Here is a 13,771-nt window from a genome sequence, read left to right as displayed (position 1 = left end):
AGCTCATGGTAGAGTGGCCAGACGGAAGCTACTCCTCATTAAAAGGCATATGACAGCTCGCTTGGAGTTTGCCTAAAGGCACCCAAAGGACTCTTGGATTAAACCAAGATTGAACTATTTGGCCTGACTGCTAAGTGTCACGTCTGGAGGAAACCTGGCACCATTCCTATGGTGATGCATGGTGGTGGCAGCATCATGCTGTGGGGATGTTTTTCAGTGGCAGAGATTGGAAGACTAGTCAGGATCGAGGGAAATATGAATGGAGCAGAGTACAGAGAAATCCTTGATGAAAACCTGCTCCAGAGCGCTCAGGACTTCAGACTGGAGCGAAGCTTCACTTTCCAACAGGACAATGACCCTAAGCACACAGCCAAGACAACGCAGGAGTGGCTTCGGGACAAGTCTTTGAATGTCCTTGAGTGGCCCATCCAGAACCCAGACTTGAACCCGAACATCTCTGGAACATCCAACCTGACAGAGCTTGAGAGGATCTGCAGAGAGGAATGGGAGAAACTCCCCAAATACAGGTGTGCCAAGCTTGTAGCATCATACCCAAGAAGACTCAAGGCTGTAATCGCTGCCAAAGGTGCTTCAACAAAGTACTGAGTAAAGGATCTGAATACTGGAATATTTCCATTTTTTTTAAATATATTATTACATTTGCAAAAAAATGTAAAACTATTTATTTTTTGTCATTATGGGGTATGTGTGTAGATTGAAGAGGGAAAAAACTATATAATCCATTTTAGAATAAGAATGTAACGTAACAAAATGTGGAAAAAGTCAAGGGGTCTGAATACTTTCTGAATGCATTGTATATAGAAACATACACTACTGTTCAAAAGTTTGGGGTCACTTAGAAATGTCCTTGTTTTTGAAAGAAAAGCACATTTTTGTCAATTAAAATACCATCAAATTGATCATAAACACAGTGTAGACCTTGTTAATGTTGTAAATTAATATTGTAGCTGGAAACTGCAGATTTTTTATGGAATATCTACATAGGTGTACAGAGGCCCATTATCAGCAACTATCACTCCTGTGATTCAATGGTATGTTGTGTTAGCTAATCCAAGTTTATCATTTTAAAAGGCTAATTGATCATTAGAAAACCCTTTTACAATTATTTTAGCACAGCTGAAAACTGTTGTGCTAATTAAAGAAGCAATAAAACTGGCATTCTTTAGGCTAGTTGAGTATCTGGAGCATCAGCATTTGTGGGTTCGATTACAGGCTCAACATGGCCAGAAACAGAACTTTCTTATGAAACTCGTCAGTCTATTCTTGTTCTGACAAATGATGGCTATTCCATACGAGAAATTGCCAAGAAACTGAAGATCTCGTACAACACTGTTGTCACAATCGTCGTTGGAAGCATACTCGGACCAAATTGCAGCGTGATCTGGGTTCCACATATATTGGAGTGAAACGCACAAAAAAACAATAAAGAATAAACGACACGTGAAGCTCATGCAGTGCTCACAGGCAACTACACAGAAACAAGATCCCACAAAACACAGTGAGGAAATGGCTGCCCAAATATGATCCCCAATCAGAGACAACGATAAACAGCTGCCTCTGATTGGGAACCAGACCAGGCCAACATAGAAACAAAACAACGTACATAGGAACAACCCCCCCAGTCACACCCCGACCTAACCAAAATAGACAATAAAAAAAGTCTCTCTATAGTCAGGGCGTGACAACTGTGTACTACTCCCTTCACACGACAGTGCAAACTGGCTCTAACCAGAATAGAAAGAGGAGTGGAAGGCCCTGGTGCACAACTGAGCAAAAGGACAAGTACATTAGAGTGTCTAGTTTGAGAAACGGATGCCTCACAAGTCCTCAACTGGCATCTTCATTAAATAGTACCTGCAAAACACCAGTCTCAATGTCAACAGTGAAGAGGCGACTCCGGGATGCGACTCCGGGATGCTGATAAACTTGGATTAGCTAACACAATGTGCCATTGGCACACAGGAGTGATGGTTGCTGATAATGGGCCTCTGTACGCTTATGTACAGTTGAAGTCGGAAGTTTACATATACTTAGGTTGGAGTCATTAAAACTCGTTTTGCAAACACTCCACAAAATTCTTGTTAACAAACTATAGTTTTGGCAAGTCGGTTAAGACATCTACTTTGCTGGAGGAAACAGGTACAAAAGTATCTATTTCCACAGTAAAACGAGTCCTATATCGACATGACCTGAAAGGCCATTCAGCAAGGAAGAAGCCATGTCTCCAAAACAGCCATAAAAAAGCCAGACTACTTTTTGCAACTGCACATGGGGACAAAGATCGTACTTTTTGGAGAAATGTCCTCTGGTCTGATGAAACAGAATTAGAACTGTTTGGCCATAATGACCATTGTTATGTTTGGAGGAAAAGGGGGAGGCTTGCAAGCCGAAGAACACCATCCCAACCGTGAAGCACGGGGGTAGCAGCATCATGTTGTGGGGGTGCTTTGCTGCAGGAGGGACTGGTGCACTTCACAAAATAGATGGCATCATGAGGGAGGAAAATTGTAGATATATTGAAGCAACATCTCAAGACATCAATCACAAAGTTAAACGCTTGGTCGCAAATGGGTCTTCCAAAAGGACAATGACCCCAAGCATACTTCCAAAGTTGTGGCAAAATGGCTTAAGGACAACAAAGTCAAGGTATTGGAGTGGCCATCACAAAGCCCTGACCTCAATCCTATAGAAAATTTGTGGGCAGAACCGAAAAGGCGTGTGCGAGCAAGGAGGCCTACAAACCTGACTCAGTTACACCAGCTCTGTCAGGAGGAATGGGCCAAGATTCACCCAACTTATTGTGGGAAGCTTGTGGAAGGCTACCCTAAACGTTTGACCCAAGTTAAACCATTTAAAGGCAAAGCTACCAAATACTAATTGAGTGTATGTAGACTTCTGACTCACTGGAAATGTGATGAAAGCTGAAATAAATAATTCTCTCTAATATTATTCTGACATTTCACATTCTGAAAATAAAGTGGTGATCCTAACTGCCCTAAAACAGGGAATTTTTACTAGGATTATATGTCGGGAATTGTGAAAAACTGAGTTTAAATGTATTCGGTAAAGGTGTATGTAAACTTCCAACTTCAACTGTAGATATTCCATTAAAAAAACAGCCGTTTCCAGCTACAGTAGTCATTTACATGAACAATGTCTACACTGTATTTTAGATCAATTTGATGTTATTTTAATGGACAAAAAAAATGTGCTTTTCAAGGACATTTCTAAGTGACCCGAAACGTTGAACACCCCTTCAAATGAGTGGATTTGGCTATTTCAGCCACACCCGTTGCTTTTCGGTGAATTAAATCGAGCACACAGTCATGCAATCTCCATAGATAAACATTGGCAGCAGAATGGCCTTACTGACGAGCTCAGTGACTTTCAACGTGGCATCGTCATAGGATGCCACCTTTCCAACAAGTCAGTTCATCAAATGTCCGCCATGCTATATCTGCCCTGGTAGGCCACGCAAGCTCACAGAACAGAACCTCCCGAGTTCCAAACTGCCTATGGAAGCAACACCAGCATGAAATGGGTTTCCATGGCCAAACAGCCGCACACAAGCCTAAGATCAAAATGCGCAATGCCAGTGTCGGCTGAAGTGGTGTAAAGCTCGCCGCAATTGGACTCTGGATCAGTGGAAACGCGTTCTCTAGAGTGATGAATCACGCTTCACCATCTGGCAGTCCGACGGACAATTCTGGGTTTGGCGGATGCCAGGAGAATTCTAACTGCCCCAATGCATGCTGCTGACTATAAAGTTTGGTGGAGGGGGAATAATGGTCTGGGGCCGTTTTTCATGGTTCGGGCTAGGCCCCTTAGTTCCAGTGAAGGGAAATCTTAATGCTACAGCATACAATGTGACATTCTAATCTAGACTAATCTGTTTCCAACTTTGTGGCAACAGTTTGGGGAAGGCCCTTTCCTGTTTCAGCATGACAATGCCTCTGTACACAAAGCGAGGTCCATAAAGAAATGGTTTGTCAAGATCAGTATGGAAGAACTTGACTGGCCTGCACAGACCCTGACCTCAACCAAATTGAACACCTTTGGGATGAATTGGAACGCCGACTGTGAGCCAGGCCTAATCGCCCAACATCAGTGCCCGACCTCACTAATGCTCTTCTGGCTGAATGGAAGCAAGTCCCCGCACAGCAAGTTTCCAACATCTAGTGGAAAGCCTTCTCAGAAGAGTGGGGGCTGTTATAGCATCAAAGGGGGACCAACTCGATATTAATGCCCATGATTTCGAAATGATATGTTCGATGAGCAGGTGTCCACATACTTTTGTCCATGTAGTTTACTTAAATCACAGTGTTAGAGATGGGCTTGACTATGGTTTGCATTTTATACTATCATGTCATGTTTCTGTGTGTACAGTAAAGACTTTCTTAAATACATCTTTATATGCTCTTCTCTACATTTTGTGTTTACAGTCTGCAGTCCATGAGGACCTGCTGATATCTGGTGTTGCTGGCGGGAGAGACTGGACCTCTGAAACAGATGGTCACAAACCTTGGCTCCGGATCAGGACACTGGATCAGGAGCCTTCGCTCTTACTTCCCGAGTTGGAACCAGGACCGAACCACGAGGAACAGAGACTCCACCACCACACAGAACACAACCAGTGGACAGGTGGACTGAACCACCTCAGTCCTGGTGGTCATCAGAGAGACAGAGGCTCTTCACAGTCTCAGTGCAGGGATGAAGCAGGGCCTGGGGCTGATAGAGATAGACCCTCCTGTTCCTATGATACAAACACCACAGTATCCATGATGAACAGAGCAGGTCACCCTGGGCTTCAGCCTTCACAGAGAGTAGTGGTAGACCCCCCTGGTGGTAGTCTATCAGCAAGTCTGTCTTCTCCTTCAGAGTCTCGTCTAATGCCTGGTGACTGGGTTCATAGAAAGCCTGGACCTGGGTCTAGCCTTCCTCAGTTACCTCATGGTTACCCCACCAATACAGACAGGGTCAGGATGGGCGTTCACCACGAGAGGTACCTTGCCTATAACACAGCAAATCCCAACAACACCCAAACAATGGCTAGAGGTCAAGGAGGGAGCTCAAATACTCCTGTTTCTACCTTCTCAGGTGTCATTGGGTCACAACGTGGGAGACCGAGCGTTAGGACCGACGCCAACAAGCCGTACGCCTGCCCCACGTGTGGGAAGTGCTTCGCTGAAGCGTATTATGTGAAGATGCACCAGACCGTTCACACCAAGGAGAGGCCCTTCAAGTGTAAACTATGTTACAAGAGCTTCTCCTTCCTGAGTAACCTTATCAGACATAGGAGTGTTCACAACGGGGAGAAATCGTAGCAGTGTGGCTTGAGATGTAAACAGTGGCTATCTGGGAACCATTCTTTAGCTGACATATTATAGTAAGAGGGTAATCAACCAAATACCCTTCATTAACTTTTCATTTGAAACAGGCTTGTAAATACCTTGTTTTTAGAGAAGTCGTATTATTTTCTATTCTGTCCTTGCTAACGCCGCTCTTTCTTTCTCTCTGCTTGAAAGATACTGATCATAGTAGATCTGATGTGTAATGTCATAAGAAGTATTTGAAAGAACAGCGAGCATACCTTTTTCATTTAACCACACCCTTTGAGGTATGACGCAAACCAATAAGATCGGTAGGTGGAAACCGGAAGAGATGACTCTGGCACAATGTCGGAAACTGGATGTTTTGTTTGAAACTGCTGGCGAGTGAAGATGACAGTGAGAATGAGTGGGTTTCACTGGCGAAAAAGAAAGGAAACAAGAGAAGTAAAATTGTGATGTAAAATAGGAAACTGGTCTTTGGTCGAGGTGAAGGTTTTGGACCAATGGAACCTGGGAGATCCGTTTGAAGTCTCGATAAATGTCATGGATGCGTTGGGTGAAGTGGCGTCAGTGAGTCAGAAGAAGTGGGCTTATTTAGATTTTTTGGTGTTTGTCGAGACATGATCAGGTGTCTCGGTCAATGAGAGAAGACTTGAAATAGACAAGATGGCGGTGTACATATTGTTGGATTACTTCATGGAGCAAAAAAAGTATTTATTTTAATAACAGATCATTTTCATCTTAATTCAAACTGACCCCTTGCAACTGCACACAGACATTTTATGGGACTCCTGTTTCCACGAATCGAGGACGAAGGCAATATCACCAAACTAAAGTTGGTCGAAAATGATCTGTGCTACACCAAACAGTATTTATCCTGTAACACCCATTAATGGATACCAAAAGTCTTTGGATAAATCACATCTGGTGTAACAATCTGTAGCTTAGGCAGTACAAGGAATCCTGTACCCTGAACCTGTGTAGGGATTTGATTTGGATTGGACTGTGAGTGACTGAAGAAGTGGGATGGTTTTGATTGATTTATATTTGTATTTAGTGTATTGTCGTTTCTAACCCCCTCCTTCTTTCCCGCAATAGCTTCTAGAGGGTTCACACAGGGGGAAGACCCTAAAGTTGCCACCAGCACCACCTTTAGATGTACCTGAAGGTCCACATGGGAGAGAGGCTGTAAGCCTGTACGCACTGCAGGAAGAGGTTCTCAGAGAGGAGCTACCTCAGGATACACCAGCAGAAAAATCATCCCACTCTATATTGTAGAAAGTCACCATTCCACTCGATAGCTTCTGACGTTTAGATCAAACTCTTCATTAAAGACAAAGATTCATTTTCATTGTTGTCAGCAGAAAATATCATTTGGTATAATAAGAGTAACAGATTTCAGTGTTGAACATTCCTGGGTAGGATATTGCATCCAGACTTAAAGAATCTTTTATATTGTGTTTGTACTGTGTAGGCTGAATGATGTTCACAAATTCATTTTTATTACTTCCATTCAACTACTTAATTTTTTCCAAAAGACACTTTTAATGAGAAAATGAACACAGTTTATCAAGTTCATGCAGTTGTTTTGTTTAGACTTGTGTATGTGTGGTTCTATTGCTAATACTCGTTTCAATGTGTCACTATGGGATTTGCTCAGGGGTGGATTATTTGTTTGAAGTCTCCAATCACACAGCATTTGTTGGAGACAGAGAAGTCGAGTGGCGCCCACTGGTCAACAAGATTTATCCCTCATCTTGGTAGCCCCTCGATGACCAGGGAAACTCTGGTTAGCGGAGATCAGTCTCCTTCTTTACATCGAGCCCTGGCAACTACTGTTACGCAGGGATCTTTTGACCCAGGCGAACTGAGAGATTTTCCACCCTCACCCAGAAACCATGGCCCTCTGGCCCTGGCCTGTGAGAGGGTGCATCTGAATGTGGCAGGCTTGCCTCTCTGAGTCATTGAGGCTATCCAGAATGTAAGAGCCCCTTCTACACGTTCACTGTATGGAAACAAATGATGCGCTTGTGATGAATTGGTGAGACCAAAACAGATTATTCCTTACCAATGCTCTGTATCTGAGGTTTTATGCTTCTCGCAGGACTTTTTGGACATAGACCTTGACAGTGGAGAACGCCTTCCCTATCTAGCCACTATCTCGGGCCATGTCATTATAGGCTTCGACAACAACACAGTAGGGAATACCCTCTGTTATGTTGTTTCATGAAGGGAGCTCGTCGCTTATGCCCAGTCTCCAAGCCTTCAGCCCCGTCTTGGGGTCTGTCTTTTGTGCTTGAGGCGATTTCACAGCAACCTTTTGAGCAGACTTGAAAATTTAGTTGAAAAATCTCTCCTTCAAGATGGCTTTGCTGATTGCCCTTACATCCGGAAAGCAAGTGAGTGAGCTGCACGCACTGTCAGTCCACCATTCGTGCCTACAGTTTGCCCCGGGGTTATCCAAGGTAACATTGTTACCCAACCCTGCCTTTATGCCGAAGGTCAGCAGCGATTGCAATTGTCTCGCCCTGGAGCTTATGGCTTTCCGCCCGCCACCCTTCACTTATATGGAAGAAGAGCACCTCCACCGTTTATGTCCAGTACGTGCTTTATGCATCTACTTAGATAGAACGAGAGCATGGTATAAGAGTGACCAACTCTTCGTGTCTTGGGCATCCCCCTGTAAGTGCTGATCTAGAATCAGATTAGCCTTTTAAATCATAATGAATAAGACTATTTAGACAGCTGGGGACCTGATCCTCGATCAGCACTGCTACTTGGACTCTTTGTGGATACCGGCCAGGGTCTTCAATCATTTTAAGTGTGGGACCACACCTTTGAAATATCAAACCATTTAAAGTGTCAAGTAATCAAATCGACTTACATGTTTGCATAGTATCAAATGAACGAAGACGTTTTGCATAGTATCAAATCAACTAACATGATGTTCTCAGAGGGGAGCGACCTCAGGACACACCAGCAGAAAACGCACACGGCCCATGTATAGAGAGATATGTAGTACTAGTTTGTTTATTTGTAGTTCATTCTGGTGGATTTGGATATTGTAGGGAACTGGATGAGGTGAACTGGTGAAATAATGAGTATGATGAGGCAGAGTAGATGATATGGTGACGGTTGATGTGATGTGTCTGTAAAAATGCTTCCCTAATGAAGAGTGACAACTATGTCCCTTTTGGTTGAGACTGGTGTTTTATAGTGAGATAATGATAGTGCCTTAATTCATGTTTACTTGACATGAAGTGGTGAAGCTGTGTCATGTAATGTTGAACCTTTTCCAAAGTATTCAAAAAGGAATTCTATCAAAGTGAGGGTACCAGATTTACAGAAAAGGTAGTGTTACCATAGTGTCACGTATCGGTTTGTGCAATAAAAGTACTGTACTTCATGTTATGTGAGTATATGACCATTTGTCGAAATTAAATAGAAAATTGACTCTGCTAACTGACTTGGTTATTTTTGTATCATTGCAGGGACTGCATTTCCCTTCTCTGAGTCGAACCAAAACATTGTACTTAATTATTGAAACGACACATATGGAGAAAATATATAATAATAAACTCAACTGACTATGGTTAACATTTTCTAATATGTCATGTTTCTGTGAGTACAGCAACGACTTTTTAAACCTTTATATGCTCTTCTGTACAATTTGCGTTTACAGTCTGCAGTCCATGAGGACCTGATGATATCTGGTGTTGCTCGCCACAGTCTCAGTGCAGGGTTGGAGCAAGGAATGGGGCTGAAAGAGATAATCCCTTGTGTTCCTATGACACAAACACCACAGGGTCCACGATGAACAGAGCAGGTCACCCTGAGTGGTGGCAGACCCCCCCCTGGTGGTAGTCTTTCAGCAAGTCTGTCTTCTCCTTAAGGGTCTTGTCTAATGTGTGGTACCTAGTGTGTAATTCAGCCCGCAATCCCAACAACACCCTAACAATGACTAGAAATCAAGGAGGGAGCTCAAATACTGACCACTTGAGAGTGGTGGCTCCTGCTTCTACCTCCTCAGGGTGACGTGGGAGGCCGAGCATTACGACGGACTCCGACAAGTCGTATGCCTGCCCACGTGTGGGAAGCGCTTTGCTAAGACAAAATATGTGAAGCAGCACCAGACTGTCCCCACCAAGAAGAAGCCCTTCAAGTGCTTCTCCTTTCTGAGTATCCCTATGAGACATAGGAGTGTCCACAATGGGCACTGGGTAGTAGGTAGGAGTTGCCCTTAATCAGATATTTTGTCATCCTCCCCTCTATTAACTTTCATCATATCTGTTATGTGTTTTATTGTTATGAATCTCCCATGGCTGTTGCAAACATTGTCACTTACTTACAATAATTTACTTACTCAGCCACACAAGTCACACACTCAAATTTGACTGTATTTATACCGATGTACATTCACATATTTATTTGGACAGTGAAGCTAAAACTTTTAATTTGGATCTATACTTGGGCATTTTGTATTTGAGATCAATGTTTCATTAGGCGACAATACAGAATGACACCTTTAATTTGAGGGTATTTTCATACATCTTTTACCGTTTAGAAATGAATTACTTTATGTATCTAGACCTCCATTTGAAGGTGTCATACAGTGCATTCGGAAAGTGTTTGTCTATGGAGATTACATGGCTGTGTGCTCGATTGTATACACCTGAAAGCAACAAGTGTGGCTGAAATAGCCGAATCCACTAATTTGAAAGGGTGTCCACATACGTTTGCATATAAAGACTTTTTCCAAATTTTGTTACGTTACAGCCTTATTCTAAAGTGGATTATATTGTTTTTCGGCTCATCAATCTACACACAATACCCTATAATGATAAAACAGGTTTTTAGAAATGTTTGCAAATTTATTACAAATAAAAAAACTGAAATATCACATTTACATAAGAATTCAAACCCTCTACTCAGTACTTTGCTGAAGCACATTTGGCAGTGATTACAGCCTCAAGTCTTCTTGGGTATTACGCTACAAGCTTGGCACACCTGTATTTGGGGAGTTTCTCCCATTCTTCTCTGCTCTATCAAGTTGGATGGGGCTCAACGTTGCACAGCTATTTTCAGGTCTCTTCAGAGATGTTTGAGCGGGTTTAAGTTATGGCTCTGGCTGGGCCACTCATGGAGATTCAGAGACTTGACCCAAAGCCACTCCTGTGTTGTCTTGGTTGTGTGCTCAGGGTTGTTGTCCTGTTGGAAAGTGAACCTTTGCCCTAGTCTGTCCTGAGAGCTCTGCAGCAGGTTTTCATCAAGAATCTCTTTGTACTTTGCTCATCTTTCCCTTGATCCTGACTAGTCTCCCAGTCCCTGCCTCTGAAAAACATCCCCACAGCATGATGCTGCCACCGCCATGCTTCACCATAGGGATGGTGCCAGGTTTCCACCAGACATGACGTTTGGCATTCAGGCCAAAGAGTTCAATCTTGGTTTCATCAGACCCGAGACCTTTAGGCGCCTCTTGGCAAAATCCAAGCGGGCTTGCATGTGACTTTTACTGAGGAGTGTCTTCAGTTTGGCCTGATTGGTGAAGTGCTGCAGAGATGGTTGTCCTTCTGGAAGGTTCCCCCAATCGCCACAGAGCAACTCTAGAGCTCTGCCAGAGTGGCCATCGGGTTCTTGGTCACCTCCCTGACCAAAGCCCTTCACCCCCGATTGCTCAGTCTGGCCTGGCGGCCAGCTCTTGAAAGAGTCTTGGTGGTTCCAAACTTCTTCCATTTAGGAATGATGGAGGTCATTGTGTTCTTGGGGATCTTCAAAGCTGCAAAAATGTTTTGGTACCCTTCCCCAGATATGTGCCTAGACACGAGCTCGACGGACAATTCCTTCAAACTCAAGGTTTGGTTTTTGCTCTGACATGTACTGTCAACTGCGGGACCTTCTATAAACAGGTGTTTCCCTTTCCAAATCATGTCCAATCCATTGAATTTACTACAGGTGGACTCCAATCCAGTTGTAGAAATGTCTGAAGGATGATCAATGGAAACAAAATGCACCTGAGCTCAATTTCGAGTCTCATAGCAAAGGGTCTGAATACTTATGTAAATAAAAGTTTTTTTAAAATTATTTTAACCAAAATTTAAAAATCTGTTTTTGCTTTGTCATTATGGGGTATTGTGTGTTGATTGATGAGGATGTTTTATATTTTTCATACATTTTAAAATAAGGCTGTAACGTAAAAACAAAATGTGGAAAAAGTGAAGGGGTCTGAATACTTTTCCCGAATGCATTGTACATTTACAGAAAAGTGTTCCCAGTGAGAAGTTATTCTACATGTCACATGTATTGTTTTGTGCAATACGAGTACTGTACTTCAAATGATCTGTGTATGACTATTTTGTTGAAATTAAATACTAAATTGACTCTGTGCTGACTGACTTGGTCATTTTTGTGTCATTGCAGGGACTGAGTTTCCCTTCTGTCAGTCGAACCAAAATTCTTGAATCAACACATGGATTTTATATAATAATAAACCCCAATGGCTCCATATTGTTAGGTACTTGAGTCAGTGTTAGAGATGGGCTTGACTGTGGTTAACATTTATAATATCATGTTTCTATGTGTACAGCAAAGAGTTTTTCATATAAACCTTTATGCTTTTCTGTTCAATGTGTTTACAGTCTGCAGTCCATGCAGAAAAAAGTAGTATTTCCACAAGCGCGTGGCTAAACTTCTCAGCTGTTTTGGTTCAACCAATCATTAGTGTTTTTGTTTGACCCACGCGAACATGACCAAAGCCATGACTGAAACAGGAATTAATTTACCCTGGATATTCACAAAAAAGTGTGATATTTGAGGCTCTCTGTCACTAAGTGATTGAACAATGTACACCTGGGTTGGGCTGAATTCGAATTGAAGGCAATCCTTTCAGGGAGTAACCTGAAATTCCAATTCAATGTTTGAAAAAACAGTATATATTTTCCATTACTTCTCAAACTGAAAATGAGAAGCCATTTATTCCAAAAGTAAAATCCCTTCCTGAATTGACTGACTGCAATTCAAATTGAGCCCAACCCTGTTGTACACACATCATGTTATGATTTCAGTTTGTGAGTGTGTGATATGGGGATTAGAATAGATGTTTATTTCGACATTATAAAGAAAACCTTTCATAAACAATGGCAAAGCTGCCATGTTGATCTGAGCCTTGCTGTTGGAAAACCACATTAGTTCGCAGATACGCCTCCCCTGAATTAACTCATCAACGTTCGTCAACTTATATCAGTGGTGCTGCTTGTGGTAACATCATCTCGCTGAATCTACCTTTAAAATATGAAGTCAATTTATACAACACCAAACTTAGTTGGAAGTGTTTTTGAGAAAGATGCGGCTTGCAGTGCAACCATTCATTTAAAGTCTCCCAGTTTTCACCCCACACAGTAGGTGGCAGCAATACAACTTTTTGGTGCAGTCCAACTTGAAGTAAACAGAAGGGAAAATCTGTACTGGAGATAGTGTCATATAATGGAAACAGAAGGGAGGCGGTAATGTTGTTTAGGGTGAGATTAGGGCGTACTGGATTAAATTGATAGGGAAACATGGAAGAGGAAACGGTTGAACATGTATTATTATTTTGTGAAATGTATGATGTAAAAAAGGAGAGGTGTTTGACAGGGTCAATCAAATTTTATTAGTCACATACACATATTTTGCAGATGTTAGTGCAGGTGTAGCTCCAACAGTGCAAGAGTATCTAAAAATTCACAACAATACAAAAAAAATCTAAAAGTAAAAGAATGGAATTAAGAAATATATAAATATTAGGATGACCAGTGTCGGAGTGGCATTGACTAAAATACAGTAGAATAGAATACAGTATATACATATGAAATGAGTAAATCTGAACGTAAAGATTATTAAAGAGACCAGTGATTCCATATATAAATGAGCAGCAGCCGGAGTGATGGCTATTTAACAGTGATGGCCTTGAGATAGAGACTGAAAACCAGCTTCTCTGTCCCAGCTTTGATGCACCTGTACTGACCTCGCCTTCTGGATCGTAGCGGGGTGAACAGGACGTGGCTCGGGTGGTTGATGTCCTTGATGATCTTTTTGCCCTTCCTGTGACATTGGGTGCTGCTGTTATTGTACTGGAGGGCAGGCAGTGTGCCCCCAGTGGTGCGTTGGGCAGACCGCACCACCCTCTGGAGAGCCCTGTGGTTGTGGGCGATGCAGTTGCCGTACCAGACGGTGATACTTTCCGACAGCATGCTCTCAATTAGGCATCTGTAAAAGTTGAGGGTATTAGGTGCCAAGCCAAATTTCTTCAGCCTTCTGAGGTTGAAGAGGCGCTGTTGCGCCTTCTTCACCACACTGTCTGTGTGGGTGGACCATTTCAGATTGTCAGTGATGTGTACGCTGAAGAACTTGAAACGTTTCCCCTTCTCCACTGCAGTCCCATTTTG

This window comes from Oncorhynchus tshawytscha, linkage group LG11 (assembly GCF_018296145.1).
Source record: "Oncorhynchus tshawytscha isolate Ot180627B linkage group LG11, Otsh_v2.0, whole genome shotgun sequence".
NCBI classification, from domain to species: domain Eukaryota; kingdom Metazoa; phylum Chordata; class Actinopteri; order Salmoniformes; family Salmonidae; genus Oncorhynchus; species Oncorhynchus tshawytscha.
This window is presented reverse-complemented; position numbering follows the sequence as displayed.